General features: G+C 42.6%; 1 protein-coding gene across 5 annotated transcripts in view; it reads left to right on the top strand.

The window, feature by feature from the left end:
- The window catches only part of BDNF (brain derived neurotrophic factor), a 93,581-nt gene that overhangs the window by 22,411 nt on the left and 56,878 nt on the right, over window positions 1-14,292 (top strand). The window contains exon 1 of one of the 5 annotated variants that reach the window (XM_053286636.1): window positions 8,929-9,029. The exons of the other annotated variants lie outside the window; for them this stretch is intronic. The gene's annotated coding sequence lies outside the window, so the exon portion shown is untranslated. Of the gene's footprint in view, window positions 1-8,928; window positions 9,030-14,292 lie in introns of those variants that run through there. 5 annotated transcript variants of the gene reach the window in all.

Below are 14,292 nucleotides of genomic sequence, written 5' to 3'. Positions count from 1 at the left end.
GAGCCATCACTCAGTGGTGGAGCACCTGCTTTGCATGCAGGAGGTCCCAGGTTCAATCCTTGGCATGTCCAGCCTGAGATCTTGAAGAGCCGCTGCCAGTCAGCATAGACAGTACTGAGCTAGATGGACCAATGGTCTTACACGTTGTAAGGCAGCTTTCTATGTTCCTAACATGGAATCTAGATCCTCACACACACACAAGTTGTATATTTGTATTACACACTAATTTAAGGAAAAGCCAAGTTAAGTGTCATGTGTGAAAACATCTAGAGAGTGATTAATGTTTGTTTCCCCAACATGTTAAAATGCCTCTTGGAAAGCATTTAAAATGTGTGATCAGCCTGAATGTGAATGGCCACAATCATAAACAGGTGATGACCCATGCAGCTGTTCACAGTCCTATCCATCCCCTCTTTTCACTGAGGGCTTCTTCTGCTCTCAGGAGACGAAAAAAAATATTTCATGGCATGTCACTCTGTAATGAAACCTTCAGATAAACAGGCTAGGATGTGATCACAATCATGGGATAGTCTGCATGCAGAACAACACATGTGTCTCAGAAGCACTAGACTGGAGTCACTAGAAGAGGTCATATGAAATCTATTCACCTCTGCCTGGCAACCAAGGATCCTCAAATCCATTAGTGAATCCCTGCACAGGATATTAGTTTTATGGCAGCTAAACAAAAGGCAATTAACTGAACAAATCTGATTTTCATTATTTTCCCAATTTCCAGAATTTCATATAATCACAAACCTACTTGCAAAGATCTTTGCTTCCAAAGCTCAACCATTAGAACTGCTCAAATAAAGAACTGAAGCAAGCTGAAAGAGGTTGACTTTCTTGGTGCTGGCTCATGGGCCAAACACATTTACAAGGTGTTTTATGTGAATAACCTATATCCTAGTATATGTCATCAGAAAAAGCTTCAGTATTTCAAAAATAAGAATTTTAATTGAATGCACCTGGTTCTTTCCCCCAGCTGTATGAAGCAAATCCTTTTCAAATTAAAGTCACAACCCTTAAAATAATGATCGGATCATGCATCCCATTGAAATAACAATATGATGTACTGTATTTGTCATGTTCCTCACCATTCATAACAATATGTGCCTCACTCATGGTCACTGTGACTATCAAATCATAATGTAGGAGAAACAAGAACAGACCTGTTATTAGGGTCTCCTTATCACATGAAAACAATGTGATACAGCTTTGTGGGGCTGTACACAATGGCTGAGTCTAGACATACAGGATAACCACAGTTATAGCTAGATGGCTGAGGTTGTAACTACAGTACGCCCGAACGCACAGAACTACAGCTATGGGGCTAAAGCTAACCCTGGTTTGCCTCACCAAACTCCAGTTGGAACCTTCAGTAATCTCTAAGTTTCACCACCAACAACTGAGGTTTTGCCACCAAAGTTTTATGCCCGAATGCTGACTCAGCTATAACTGCAGTTTTGTGCCTATTTCCAAACTCCAATCACAGAGGTGGCAGGGATGTGCTTTGGCAGCCAGTTGGCAGGGAGGGGCTCCCCTGTTCTTCAACTGAAATTTGGCTGACCATGGTTTGGTGAACATCTGGGGCATGATTTGGAGTTAAGAATTGAGACCTTGGCCATGCTCAACTCCAGTTAACTTGTACATCTGAACTGGGCCACAGTCAAAAGCAGCCGTATTTTGAGGGAAACCTCTCCATGTGTAATCTCAGGTGCTACCAGAGCTTTCCTTGATGATTAAATGAATAGAGAAGTCTGAGCTGCAGGGGCGTATCTAGGGTGGGGCAGGCAGGGCACGTGCCCCGTGCGCCACTTGAAGGGGGGTGCCATTTTGTAAAATTGGTTTTTTTAAAGGCCGCTGAAAACAAAATGGCCACCGCAATGCTCAGATGGCCTCTGTGAGGCCCTAGGCCATGCCAGGCATTGCAGAGGTCATTTGAGCATGCACGGTGGCCATTTTGTTTTCAGCGGCCATTTTTTTCAAAAAATGTTATTTTTTAAAATGGCCACCGCACATGCTCAAATGGTCTCTGCGAGGCTCTAGAGGCCAGCGGGGGGGGGCAGACCCCCCACGGCCTTTGGGAAGCCCCCTGAAGGGGCTACAGGTTAAAAACATTAAAAAAATTAATATAATATAAGACACTGTACACATATTTAGTTTGGCACTATGTACAGAGAATCAGGGCTTGTGAATAATGAGCTGAAGTTTATGAGCTAGGATTGTATTCATTTGCTCTTACTTTGCTTCTTGTGATAAGTGAGTTAAATGTGATGTCTTAATAATATGGTTATTAATGGTGAGTTTGTCTTTGAATCAGTGTGAAATCCGTAGTATTAAGGCCCACTGGGAGTTTCTTGCTCTCTTTCTCTCATTTTAACTGTCTTTCTGAAATACTAGAATATATTCCAAGCAGTGGCACAGTTTACTCTGCATATCCTTTAATTATTTTCAGAGTATCTGAGAAAAGTCAAATTCTCCATTGATTTTTAAAACTTATGTAATGGTGATGCTACAATACATAGTAGAGAATTAGTCAGGGACTTCTGTTTAGTTTTCCAAGTACACCTCCACATAGTATTTGGGTATTTCATGGGCCCCAGCATACTGAAATTTGTAGTTCTCCAGCATTTTTTGGTCTGGCTACGTCCACTGCTAAATAGTTTTTGTAATATTAAAAGATTAACAAGCTTGACTTGTATTTTTCAGCTGATATGATGGTAAAGTTATCTGAAAGATGGGTGTCAGATGTTTGGACAGGGGGTGCAATTTCAGTGTTTGCCCTAGGTGCTATTTTCCCTAGATACGTCTCTGCTGAGCTGGCACAACTTAGTCCTTGTGTACACTTCAGATCCCCTATGATGCTGCAGTTGACCATAAATACAAGCAATGAAGGATGTAATAAACTTATAATTTAGCAACTCTTCTTTTAATTAGTTGTATACATCTCAGCTGGCAGAGATGGCACAACATTTTATTACTTTGATTTTGTTGTTGTTGTCGTTGTGGTGGTGGTGGTTGTACGGCCAGCCCTCTCAATACCCGTTTCAGGGCAGCAACAGCAGGAGAGAGGGCATGCACATACCTCTTGCCTGTTGGCTCCCCAGAGGCATCAGGTGGGCCACTGTGTGAAACAGGATGCTGGACTAGATGGGCCTTGTGCCTGATCCGGCAGGGCTGTTCTTATGTACTTATTGCATTTCATGTATGTTCAGCCCTGCCTTGAGTGCTATTTCAGAAAGGCAGTACATAGAGTACATAAAGTCAAGTCAAGCCAAGTCAAGTAAAAAGGAATTTGCTGCCTGAGGCAGAACATCCAAATGGCACCTTCCCTCCCCCACATGCTGAAAATATATAATCAACGAAATCATTGGCAATGTGTTTCCTTTTAACGGTACCGCATCACCCTGCTTAATGGTATGGCCAGCCCTGCCCACAGGCAGGCCACCCTTCTTAATGGTAGAGCCAGCCCTGCCTCCAAGATGATTTGATAACATATGGTAATTTGCTTGATAGCAACATGGTAGTGTCTCAGGCAATCCCATTTTATTGCAACAAGCTATCACCTGCAGAATGTAATGAGTCCTACCGAAGGCTTTCTTGGTAGGGGAAAAAATGCTAATTCAGACACAGCAGAAGAGGAAACAGAAATCTCACAGATTTTAAAAACAGCATTTTTGGCAATACGATCTCTAGTGATTTATGAGTCTTCAAGGCTTCTGAATATCAAATTGCCTGCATTTTTATGAGTCAGAGCTTTCTGGTGGCTGTGAATAAATATCAGCAGCTATCCTGCAATACATTGGCCCAGTTCAGGTAGCAATCCAGCTGCTTACGTGGGGTCTGACTTTTCACCCACATCCTCACCAGTAAAAGTCACATCTGTTCCAGCTTTTGTTTAGCTTGCTATTTAACATCAATCTCTATTAACAGGATCACTAAACAGCTTTCCAACCAAGTGCTACTACAATGCAAATTAGGTATCCTTGTATAAGAGCACTGCTTTCAAATCACTAGTGTAAAAGGCTGCATACAGGTGGAAAATAATGCAAAAGACATGGATCCCAAAGTGGAATTTGCAAACATAATATCATCGCACACAAACATTTGCAAAACTGAACTGAAATGCTCAGATTTTGCTGTTCCAAAAGATGAGTTTAATTCTGAAAATGTGACTTCGTATGGTGCCTTTCACAAATAAAATCGTCTTGAGTTTTCCAGTGCCAAAACCTGAGCTTGTACCTGAGAATTGGGCTTATCCTCATATGAAAAATGTAGACTTTGCAAGGTTTGCATTTGTCTTCTCACATCTGGAGCCAGTGATTGAGCATATGTCAGACTGAGCTTTGGTGCAACATCAGCAGCAGCATCATGTGGAATGCAAAGCAATTCCAAGTCAGGAAAGGCAGATGCAGGAAGTGACAAAAGCAGAGTTAGTCTGTGGCAGGGAGCAGCAACAGATGGAGCACCCTTGTCATTTAGATCAATAAAGCAGATGGACCCAGAATTTCTTATAAGGATGTGGTGGTGGTGGGAGTCAGACTTGATCACATTATCTGATTTGGCCTACGGGCAAGCTGATGCCAAGGGTTGGCATCACTAAGCAGCTGATGAGGACCCAGGTCTCTCAAAATGGCTGTTCACTGAGACCTTTGTGCCTGCAGCCTTCATGCAGTGGAAGCTCGGCAACATTCTTGGAGGTCCACCCAGGGAAGAGAAGAGCCATGGAGGGCACTTTGTTGAGGACCCCTGAAACTAGAAGCCAGCCCTGCCTATATAGATAAGGGTGGGTCTACAAGTCTGGCTACAGTTCCCTTCTTGGGCTAGAACTCTGTGGTGTCACATAGACGAAATCTCTCTGTAAACTTTTGTTATAGCTCACTATGCTGCTGGCTTGAATCCTGATAGGACAGAGATGTTATCACGTTTCTAATGTGTACAAATTACCACAAATTTCTTAAAGCTACTGGCTGACATCCCAACTAACAAAGCACTGGTGCAAAGGGAGATACAGATGACACCAAACTATTTAGGATAGTGAAATCCAAAAGAGCTTGCAAGGAGCAGCTGTGAAATCCTATGGAATTCTCTGCCACAAGATGTAGTGACAGCCAACAGCCTGGATGGCTTTAAGAGGGGTTTAGATAATTTCATAGAGGACAGGTCTATTAATGGCTACTAGTCTGAGGTGCTTCACACAACATGTGTGAAGCGCCTGAGGGGGTCTCCCTGCAAATGAGCAGCCGCTCGTAGCTGGGTGGCCGGATTGGCCGCCCACACAACTGCTGGCTCTGTCATGGAGCCAATGGGGGCTGCGGGGATCGTTCCAGGATGCCCTGTACGAGTGTGCAGGGAATCTTGAAGAGACCCCCAAGCCTGGGAGGCTGCTTGCAGTCTCTCAGTCGGGGGTCTACTCATGTGTCGCCACTCACCACGGTGACACACAAGCAACGAAATGTGGTTAATGGAGCACTCACTCCGTTAACCTCATTTAAGGGGAGGGTGCTGTAGACGGGCTAGCCGCTTTGGGAGCACCAGGCTCATCTGCGAACCCAGTGGTTCCCACGATCCATGGAAAGTGGGCTAAGCTCCCTTAGTGGGCTAAGCCTCTGAAAGTTAAAAAGCGGGAAAGCGGGCTAAGCCTCTGACAGTTATAGGCCACCTCCAGCCTCAGAGGAGGTACAATGCCTCTGAATACCAGTTGCAGGGGAGTAACAGCAGGAGTGAGGGCATGCCCTCAACTCCTGCCTGTAGGCTTCCAGCGGCATCTGGTGGGCCACTGTGCGAAACAGGATGCTGGACTAGATGGGCCTTGGGCCTGATCCAGCAGGTCTGTTCTTATGTTCTTATGTTTATGCGCTGATAAATCTGAAAAGTTCAACTAACTCAGCGCTGCTGCTGGCTCAGCAGTGGGGGCAAATTTTGATGACCTCCCCTTCGCCAGGAAGTGATTTGCGAGACCTGAAAATATGCCTATCAGTTCTGGGGAAAGGGGGAGTTGTTGAAACTCTCCTCTCCCCCCACCCCTCATACACACCCACCCGCACTCCCCAGTGCAGTGTTAGTCTAAAACTCTTTACCAGAGCTTCTCCCATCTAACTGGTGCTTTGTTAGGCTGCCATCCACTTACTTGAAAGTGTCCTACTGTCCAGCTTAAGTGGTGTAAAGAAGTCAACTCTCATTTGCTATTTCAGTTCGTTTTCTCAAAAATAATTGCCAAGCACCAACCATCCGACAAACCAGTTTGTAACAGTGTGTCTGCTTAGGATGTTACATGAGCATAACACTCTGTTTTGTAGCACAGCCTGTGCTATACACCACCAAGGAAGGTGTGTCTGGGGTGTGTGTGTGTGTGTGTGTGTGTGTGTGTGTGAGAGAGAGAGAGAGAGAGAGAGAGAGAGAGAGAGAGAATATTTACATTTTTATTACTTTTAATCTTCACAAGCCCTTTTTGGGCAGCCTTATTAGCTTCCTTTAGGAAGCCTCATCATTTGTGTATTAGTAATTTAATGTGAGCCAAGACCTAATCTAAATTAATAACCCAAAGATAGATGTTTAAAGGTTTACTTGCCTGGAAGAATTAAGAATGTATGTAGAAAGTAGAGTATGTCAATTCCTGAACAGAAACTCAGAAGAAATCATGAAGGATGGTATCTTTTGAAGTAGCAGTTTTATATGGGTCATATAGAAGCTGAGATCAGTGTTCAGAAAACTCTTTGGGGAGTAATATGAAGCAGTCTTCATATGATGTCATCCATGTGGATGACAACTGGAACAGCTTCTGTCTAACAACTTTTCTATTCTGTGAGTGTCAGATGTCCTGGTCTGAGCAACCACCTTGCACTTCAGCTAGAGAAGTGGCAAGTATCTGGGGCAGAGGGGGCAACAGAGAGGTAAGGAAACCATCGTGAGGCACAAAAAAGACAACCTAGTGACCTCCTTTAGTCAAATTACACATTTCACTAAACATGTCAGTCTGTTTCCATCTTTCTTTTTCTCTTTTTAAATTATCAGCAGCACTGGTGTCAATTATTGCTCCCCTCCCAGAGCAAATAACAGCCTGTGGGGGGAACCATTTTGGTCGGGAATATAGTGTTGTGCAGGGGCATAGCTAGGGGAGAGGGGGCTCGTGTTTGCCCCTCTCCCTGGCAGCCCCTTGTAGTGTGGGAGATAATGAAGAAGATAGGGGAGTGGAGCTGGGGGCCCCTCAGGAGCTGGGGACCCCAGATTCTTTGAACCCTTCCGCTCAATTATAGCTACACCCCTGGTGTTGTGTTAAAGACCCCCTCCCACACATTGTGGTCATGATCAGGACTGAGGGCAGCCTACAACTTCTATCTTAAAAAGGAAGACAGAAATACAATAATATTTTTAATGTCATGAGTAGTTTGACCCATAGTGACAGCTTGTTCAGACTTAGAGTGTGCAGCAAATCTTGTAGTGACAGAAGCATGCAATGGCATGACACTGCCTGCCTGAGTTCATCTGGTTTCCAGGACCAGCATTCCAGGAGGATGCTGGTTTGTTGTCCTGGCTTGAACTGCCAGTAGTTTATTCCTCTAACGAATAGCCCAGGTGGCCCAGGGAGTAGGAAGGTTCCCTGTTAGTCATGATGTCTGGCTCAAGCCATGTCGTGAGATGTAATGCAGCTTGGCATAGCTTCCCTGTATTATATAAATAAGTTTTCATGCCATCACTAGCAACCCTATCTAGATGTGGAAGGAAGGCACTAGAATTCAGGTATTTCCATTCATAGTTGATGTGAGCTTGAATCCTAGAGTTTTCATCAAATGTAATAGTTACTCTAGGTGGGGGAAAAGCTAAAGGACATTTTACTGGCCGTTTTCCCTTTCCTTGAAACAGAATGTAATTATATATTTGAACCTGTCCTGCATTGGAAGGTTTGGAATCCTCTGGGGATATACAATATTTTGATGTACGTTATGTTGAATATAAGAACATTCAGCATACAGAATGCAAGACTGTATTTTACCTACATTCCTTTAATGCATTTCTTTTGGCTTTAATGTAAATTGGTGGTATACACGATACAGTAGTAAATATATGAAAGAACTGGTCATTTTTCTTGTTTTGCTTTTGAGAAGGCTTTCTTACCCCCGCCTCCACTGCTGTCATCTTATCAGTGAGAGATATGCTATCATTTTGCTTTACAAACCACAAAACATCATTGTGAAAAAAGACTTAGATAGCTGACACTTAATTTACCCAATGGCAGATACCAACATTAAATGTTTAGACAAAATGAAAACTGACCTCAGTAGAAGATCTTCCACCTATGGCAACAGACAATGGATTTGATCATAGGGTCAAATGCACCTGTCAGTTTACAGATCAATGGACCACAAAGGAGTTATCAGCTTAAGCATGGATTCCAGGGGAGAATCCAGGGGAGAACAGAGTTGGCATTTAACTGTCTTCTAATGGGTACAAGGTCACCAGCAAGGTCTGGATTTTCAATTAATGCTAGACTAACTGTCTCAAGTATTCAGTGGAATGGAGAGCACACAAATAAGATGTTTAATAAGGAAACTCTTGGCCTTATGTATATGTAATTAAGTAGAAGTTAATCTCTGACCATAAGCTATAGGTAATGGCTGAAGAGAACAGTGTGGTTTGGCTTAGTTTCCAGGATGGTATTTAATTTTTAGCAATACTTTGAGAATGACATTCTGAAAATGAAAGTAGTTCTGTAGTTCTTCAGGGCTTCCTTGAGTCCAATGTACAATGCAATGTACTGTATTACAATATTTTTGTCAGACCAGTGCTCAGCAAGGGAAAACGATGGGCTCCTCTTCAGGTCCTATTGCAGGACTTATACAAGTATAAGAACAGATTCTCTCAAGCTTCATTATCTCAAGATTCTTTGCCCAACTTCAAATATAGGTTACAAGTGCATGGAGAATATCAGGAGAATATGGAGAGCGTCCTGGGAATCTGGTGTGGGAACTGGACTTGGGTGGCTTCAGACATCACACCTACTGAGAGCACGCACTCATCAGGAAGAACAGGTACAAACCTGTTCAAAAAGTAATGGGACGAAGAGTACCAAAAGTCTGTCTGTCTGTCTGTCTGTCTGATCCAAGTTGCTTACAATCCAAATATAAACAGTGGAAGGGAAACAGATTAAGGGAAAAGAGAAAGGGAGATAGCAAGAGATAGCAAGAAAGGGACAGCAAGAAAGGGAGATAGCAACTTGACCATAGTGCAGCTTACACTTACTTAGGTGTTGTTTGATTTCAGATGAGGACTAAGGTGGGTTAGGCCAAAAGCACTGTGGGAAAATTGGTGGATTAAGGAGGAACTTGAAAGAAAAAGAAGTGGTACTATACAGGCAGTCTGGGAGGGAACTCCACATAACAGGTGGCACTGGATAACTATCAAGAATAATTTACCAATAAACTCAGTACTTGTGAGGCAATTTCAAGCCTCTTTTGCCATACATTACATACAGGAGTCATCGCAGAAGTACATCTTTTGTCTGGCTAGACCATCCAGCTGTAAGTCAGATAGTTTGCAAAGGAAGTCTCTTTTGCTGCACTGCATCTTCAACTGCATTTTGATATTTCCTCCAGTTATTTTGTTGGTCCTTCTCCATTTGTGCCACCATCAAGACATGAACTCAAGATATTGCATGTTGTTAGCCGGAAGAATCAAGAAGTGAGAGGCAGAAATATACTCAGGTTCTGAACACTAGACACCAGATACCCAGATACTTTGCTCTCTGCTCAGACACTAACTTTTTAATGTCTGCCGGAGCACATGAGAGTAATCCAGTAACGTCGGTGAAATTAATTCCCAGTTCCTGTGAGCTGTGAGGGCAAGAGTGCACAGACACAAGGTGTAACTATGCCACTGTTGAAGAAGCTGACAGGATCTCTGACATCGGTGGAGCTAGCTTTCCCCACCAACAAGCTTAAACCTTGCAAAACCTTGCCTCAGTCTTTCTATGTCTGTCAGTTGGTATGCATTGCTTTTACAGACCTTTAGTCCTGAAGTTTTTCTGCTTTTCGATCATGGGAATTAAGAGTCTCCATTACCTCCATTTTTGCCATGTTTTACTCTTTGAATGGTTATCCTAAGTTGGCACTGAGTGTATGTTGTGATTCCACAGGAGTGCAGAAAAAGCACAGCTGTAGTATTAGATGCAAAATTTAACTTCCTCATCTCATCATTCATTTAGAAAAAACCCAAGTCCTCAGGCATTATAGATTCAAAGATATCCTTGAACTTGTGTAGGCAATGCTTGCTGGGATCTCAGAAGCCAGAGAAAAAGCTGAATTTGATTTTGTGGTCCAGCATAAGGCTTACTCTTCCCCTGGGGAGGGGTCATAGCTCATAGCTAGTAGAGTACCTCTTTGCATGAAGAAGATCCCAGGTTCAATACCTGCAATCTCTAGGTAGAGCTAGGAAAGACCACAGTTTGAAACTTTGGAGAGCTGCTCTCAGTCAGAGTAGACAGTACTGATCTAGATGGACCACCTGACCCAGGTGGCTTCAGTTCAGGTGAGTGCATGAACCCACTCAAATCCAGTTCCTATGCTGGATTCCCAATATTCATCCAACATTCTCTCAAGATTCTTTGCCCAATTTCAAATGTAGGTTACAAGTGAATAGAGAATCTCAGGAGAATACGGAGAGAGTCCTAGGAATCTGGTGTGGGAACTGGACTTGGGTGGATTCAGACATCACACCTACTGAGAGCACACACTCATCAGGAACCAGAGGTTCCTGGTTTACTGACTCTATGAAGCTCCCTCTATGAAGCTGCCCTCAGTATAAGACAGCTTCCTGGGTTCTGTGCCCTGCATTGCTGCATGCCCCTCTCATAACTAGCATAGCAGTACCAGAAATAAATGATGCAAATTCCACAAAAGGTATATGGCTTCCTGAATCCAGTTGTTCTTTGTCCAGAATTTGAATTTCCTGAATTGTAAAGTTTTTAGCATGATGTAGAAACCATATTACCTAACTACTACAGTTCATATACTCCAAATCACAAAACCTTTGAGCGCACATTAGTGGTTGCTCTTGCACAACCACCCATTCCCAACAATGTAAGGGTACCTTACAAATCCACAGCAGCCCTGACATAGTGCAGAGTGGATCTGTATCATTGCATATCATGTCAGCCACTGGAATTGAATGGGAGACTTGATGTGTGAGCACGGTAAGATATTCCCCTTAGGGGATGGAGCCACTCTGAGAAGAGCAGAAGGTTCCAAGTCCCCCCCACCCCTGACATCTCCAAGATAGGTCTGAGAGAGATTCCTGCTTGCAACCTTGGAGAAGCCACTGCCAATCTATGTAGACAATATTGAACTAGATGGATCTATGGTCTGACTCAGTATATGGCAGCTTCCTATGTTACTATGTTCTATTTCTTTGTAACACTTTCATGGAAGAGCTGGATTATAATTAGTGTAGCAAAAGATGGAATTGTGTTTTTGCTGACCTTTTTCTGCTGGGTAAGAGGAAACCTTTGCATTATAAAATTCTATGGCCACTGTTTTTTTTAACTTGCATCAAAAACAAGCCCAGTTACTCAAGCTAAAGGCAGCTTTTGCTATGTAGGGTTCTGAGAACAAAACTATTTAACTGTCTCTTTAAGGTTTCTCCCTGCAGGGCACATAGTAGCTCTTGGGAAGGGGTACAATTTGAATTGGGGAAAATAGCATGGGGGAAGAGCTATGCATCTCTCCTCCAGTAAAGTAAAAGTGTGTCATCAAGTCGATTTCGACTCCTGGAGCCCACAGAGCCCTGTGGTTGTCTTTGGTAGAATACAGGAGGGGTTTACCATTGCCTCCTCCCGCGCAGTATGAGATGATGCCTCTCAGCATCTTCCTATATCACTGCTGCCCAATATAGTACCAGCGGGGATTTGAACTGGCAACCTTCTTCTTGTTAGTTTTCTGCTGCGTCACTTAAGGTGAAGCTTCAACCCAAATCACAAATACGCACAGAGCAGCTATTAATATGCTTTAAAACTGTGAGAGCTTCTGACCATTTCCCAGCCACATTTGGTTTGGCCTGGACCAGGACTTCATCCTGAATTTCTTTGGAGGTTGGTTTCTACTTCCTTGGCCTAGCATGTTCTAGTGCTGTTCCTTGACCACTTTCTGTCCACATGCATGAAGGCCTAATAATTAATTAGCAAGGGAGACACACTTAAGGTTGATGGAAGCCACCATGGTGCTCAGGTTTTGCAATGAAGAATACAGGCATAGACTGTAGGATGCGAGAAGCTCCTGCTCGTGTCAAACTCCACATGTGCTTCAGAGCCCCTCATACACACCAGAGCAGCAGAGTCACAGGGACCACTTAGTATTCCTATAGTTCAGCTCATGCTGTTGTGATCCTTGATCCACCACTATTTGCACTGACATTGCTATGATTGACACCTGTGTGAGACACAGAAAAAGAATGAAACGTTTCATAGAACCCACTATGCTATTCGTTTTCAAACCTAGAGGTTCATGAGGTGTAAGTGCTACACCACAACTACGAGAGACGCATTGCAGATCCAGTGTGATAGTTAACATAATGTCTTTCAAGGAAGCCAGCATGAAAAAATTTATATGATGTGTTTTTCTAAAAGTATATGTTGTGTTGAATATGTGATATTTTTTAACCATTTCAAGTAACTATCCTATTCTTTTTATTGGGTGGGGTGGGATAATAGTGTATGTAGGTAACTAGGAAACATGCATAAACACAATTAAACATAAAACACTTGTAGTAATATTAGAACTGACCTCAGCCAATTAAAAATATTAATAGAAAGAAATACTCTTGTGTCAAAAACCCAGTTCATTGACATCACTCTCATTTGTATAATCAGGATTAATTTAGATTTCCTGACAACGAGAAGGAATGAGAATCCAGCTCATTTTCCTCCTGACCTTTTCTTTGCAGAAAACCAGGCTGGGATCAAATCATGTTAACCAAACAGATGGTAGTAAGATAGTGAGGAAAAGTTTGTTTGTGGTTTTAAAAAAAGAGAAAATCCGAATAACCTGCTATATGTATACTGCTCTTATAAGGGGGAAAACATTTAATTTTAACTTATGAAATCTTGCCTTTTTTCTTAGCATGGTAGAAATTTGAAATACCATTGATTTATTGCATTACATAATTATAGGATTTTATTATTGATTCATTCATTTTTTAAGAAAAAAAAGGCACCCAGTTTTCCCAGTAAATTGCAGCCCAAAGTGGCTTACAACCTTAAGAATGCCAAGAAATAGGTAATAATTAAACATAAAACAAACAGCGCAACAACAAAAAATGGCATCACAGTAATCAAGCCACCATTGTATAGAGCAAACACAAATAAACAGCAACAGCAGTCACTCTCACCCCAAGTAGCTGGTCTTGTGGTAGCAAGCATGAATTGTCCCCTTTGCTAAGCAGGGTCTGCCCTGGTTGCATTTGAATGGGAAATTATGTGTAAGATATGCACTGTAAGATATTTTCCTTAGAGGATGGGGCCACTCTGGGAAGAGAAGGTTCCAAGTTCCCTCCCTGGAATCTCCAGATAGGGCTGAGAAAGACTCCAGCCTTCAACCTTGGAGAAGTTGCTGCCAGTTTGTGTAGACAATACTGAGCTGGCTGGACCAATGGTATGATTGGGTAGAAGACAGCTTCCTATGTTCCTAAATGCTTTGAGAAAAAGCTAGGGCTTCACCAAAGGCTAGAAGGAGAGGGAGGGGTCAAGTAGGCCTCCAAAATGAAGAAGACCCCCATGTCAGAGCCTCCACAGAAAAAGCCCTGCTTCTCGTAGATGCCAACCTCACTTCACCAGATATTGGCACTGAAGCCGGGCCTCATATGTAGAACTGAGCATATGTCTTAAAGTCTTAAAATCCCGAAGTCCCAACTAGACAAGGATGTCCACTTTCCCCATTACTTTTTATATTAGTACTGGAAGTGCTTTGTAGAAATATTAGAGAAGATGATCAAATACAAGGCCCAAAAATTGGGAAACAGGAGTATAAACTAAGACCCTTTGCAGATGATGTAGTGTTTTTTCTAGAAAATCCATTAGAGAAGATCGGAAGACTCTTGGAAAAAATACAACAATTTGGCCAACTGGCTGGGTTTTATATAAATAAGACTAAAACGAAGGTGTTGACAAAAAATATGGATCAGAAATCTAAGGACAGATTTTCTGAAATAAGTGAACTGAAAGTGGAGAAGAAAATTAAATACTTGGGCGTCTGGTTGACAAACAAAAACGCTTTGGTTTTTTAAAATAATTATATTAAAATATGG

The sequence above is a fragment of the Hemicordylus capensis genome, chromosome 1, assembly GCF_027244095.1.
Source record: "Hemicordylus capensis ecotype Gifberg chromosome 1, rHemCap1.1.pri, whole genome shotgun sequence".
Lineage (NCBI taxonomy): Eukaryota > Metazoa > Chordata > Lepidosauria > Squamata > Cordylidae > Hemicordylus > Hemicordylus capensis.
The sequence above is the reverse complement of the archived record's forward strand: the minus strand, read 5'-3'. Positions and strand labels throughout refer to the sequence as shown.